This window comes from Equus quagga, chromosome 1, assembly GCF_021613505.1.
Source record: "Equus quagga isolate Etosha38 chromosome 1, UCLA_HA_Equagga_1.0, whole genome shotgun sequence".
NCBI classification, from domain to species: domain Eukaryota; kingdom Metazoa; phylum Chordata; class Mammalia; order Perissodactyla; family Equidae; genus Equus; species Equus quagga.
In genome coordinates, this window is record NC_060267.1 from 67,154,964 (window position 1) to 67,158,086 (window position 3,123).

Here is a 3,123-nt window from a genome sequence, read left to right on the forward strand (position 1 = left end):
ACAATGTCAGACAAACATCATATGATTTTACTCAAATGTGAAAGATTAAAATAACAACGACAAACAAACACATAGGTATGGAGAATATACTGGTGGTTACCAGAAGGGAAGGGGGGTCGTGGCAGGGCAAAAGGAGTCAAGGGGAACATGTTTATGATGATGGATGGCAACTAGACTTTTGGTGGTGAATATGATGTAGCCTGTGCAGAATTTGAAATACAATGATGGACACTTGAAATTTACATAATGTTATAAACCAATGTTATCTCAGTAAAAACATAAATCTGAGGGACTCGCCCCGTGGCATAGTGGTTTAGTTCAGTGTGCTCTGCTTAGGCAGCCCAGATTTGAGGGCTTAGATGCCTTGACCTACACCCTTGTCAGCCATGCTCAGGTGGTGACCCACATATAAAATGGAGAAAGATTGGCACGGATGTTAGCTCAGGACAAATCTTCCTCAGACATAAATAAATAATTTTTTTTAAATGCCTCTTCATTATCTTCTTCACAGCTTTACCATGTCACTTTTGATAGATTACAACAAATCGAGGGTTCCTTATTACTTGTTTCCAATTTTCAGATGAACAGCTGCTCCCAGTGTCCTCTCACTGTTTCTTATTACTGCTCTTGGACCTACAGACCATAACTTAGATCATGGACACCAAATCCTTGTATGTTAATTACTATTTAACAATCCTTTTGAGAATGAGAAAAGATATGAAATGTGTCCTTAGGAAAGCTTCCTTTACTCATTGAGCTCCCTTATTAAAGATTTGCATTTATGAAGACTTCATTTAGAGAAGTAAATTTAATTAATTTTTAATAATTCTATTAGCCATTCAAAAATTAGTTCTTTCAAGTCTAAGAAGCAATTCCAACTTCAAAACTTTTCTTTTTTATTGAGTTCATAATAGTTTACATCATTGTGAAGTCTCAGTTGTACATTATTTCTTGTTTGTCCTCATATAAGTGCTCCCCTTCACCCCCGTGCCCACCCCACCACCCTCCTTCCCCTGGTAACCACTGAACAGTCATGTGTTTGTTTATTTTCCACAAATAAGTGAAGTCATATGGTGTTTGTCTTTCTCAGTCTTGCTTATTTTGCTTAACATAATACCCTCCAGATCCATCCATGTTGTGGCAAAGGGGATGATTTTGTCTTTTTTAATATGTGAGTCATATTCCATTGCATATATATGCCACATCTTCTTTATCCAGTCAGTGGTCAATGGGCACTTTGACTGCTTCCATGTCTTAGCTATTGTGAATAGTGCTGCAGTGAACATAGGGTTACACAGGTCACTTTGGATTGTTGATTTCAAGTTGTTTTTGTAGATGCCAAGTAGTGGGATAGCTGGGTCATATGGTATTTCTGTTTTTAGTCTTTTGAGGAATCTCCATACTGTTTTCCATAGAGGCTGCACCAGTTTGCACTCCCACCAGCAGTGTATGAGGGTTCCCATTTCTCCACAACCTCTCCAACATTTGTTATTTTTAGTCTTAGTGATTGTAGCCATTTTGACAGGTATCTTAGTGTAGTTTTGATTTGAATTTCCTGGATAATTAGTGATGTTGAACATCTTTTCCTGTGCTTTTGGGCCATCTGCATATCTTCTTTAGAAAAATGTCTGTTCATATCCTCTGCCCATTTTTGTTCAGGCTGTTTGTTTTTTTATTTTTCAGTTATGTGATATCCTTATATATTATGGAGATTAACCCCTTGTCAGATATATGATTTGCAAATATTTTCTCCCCATTGGTGGGCTGTCTTTTTGTTTTGATCCTAGTTTCTTTTGCCTTGCAGAAGCTCTTTAGTCTGATGAAGGCCCACTTGTTTATTATTTCTTTTGTCTCCCTTGTCTGAGAAAACATGGTATTCAGAAAGATCCTTTTAAGTTCAATGTCGCAGAGTGTAGTACATATATTTGCTTCCAGAATTTTTATGGTTTCAGGACTTATCTTCAAGCCTTTGATCCACTTTGAGTCTATTTTTGTGTCTGGCATGAGATAATGGTCTGCTTTCATTCTTTTGCAAGTGGTTGTCCAGATTGCCCAACACCATTTATTGAAGAAACTATCTTTTCTCCATTGTATGTTCTTGGCAGCTTTGTAGATGATTAGCTGTTCGAAGATGTGCAGTTTTATTTCTGGGCTTCAAGTTCTGTTTCTTGATGTGTGCCTGTTTTTGTACCACTACCATGCTGTTTTGATCACCATTGCTTTGTAGTACATTTTAAAGTCAGGGATTGTGATGCCTCCAGCTTTTTGTTTTCTTTTTTCTCAGGATTGCTTTAGCAATTCGGGGTCTTTTGTTGGCCCATATAAATTTCAGGATTCTTTGTTCTATTTCTTTGAAGAATGTCATTGGGATTCTGATTGGGATTGCATTGAATGTGTATATTGCTTTGGGTACTATGGACGTTTTTAGCTATGTTTATTCTTCCAATCCATGTGCACAGAATCTCTTTCCAACTCTTTATGTCATCATCTATTTATTTTAATAATATCTTATAGTTTTCACTGTATAAGTCCTTCACTTCCCTGGTTAAATTTATTCTTAGATATTTTATTCTTTTTGTCGTGATTGTAAATGGAACTGTATTCTTGACTTCTCTTTCTATAAGTTTGTCATTAGAGTAGAGAAATGCAACTGATTTTTGTAAGTTGATTTTGTACCCTGCAACTTTACTGTAGTTGATTATTTCTAATAGTTTTTCAATGGATTCTTTAGGGTTTTCTATCTATAAAATCATGTCATCTGCAAACAGCGAGAGTTTTACTTCTTCATTTCCTATTTGGATTCATTTTATTCATTTCTCTTGCCTAATTGCTCTGGTCAAAACCTCCAGAACTATGTTGAATAAGAGTGATGATAGTGGACATTATTCTCTTAGTCCTATTCTCAGAGGGATGGTGTTCAGTTTTTCCTGATTGAGTGTGATGATGGCTGTGGGTTTGTCATATATGGCCTTTATTATATTGAGGTAATTTCCTTCTATCCCCATTTTGTTAAGAACTTTTCTCATAAATGGCTGTAGGATATTGCCAAATGTTTTCACTACATCTATTGAGATGATCATGTGGTTTTTATTACTCATTTTGTTAATGTGGTGTATCTCATTG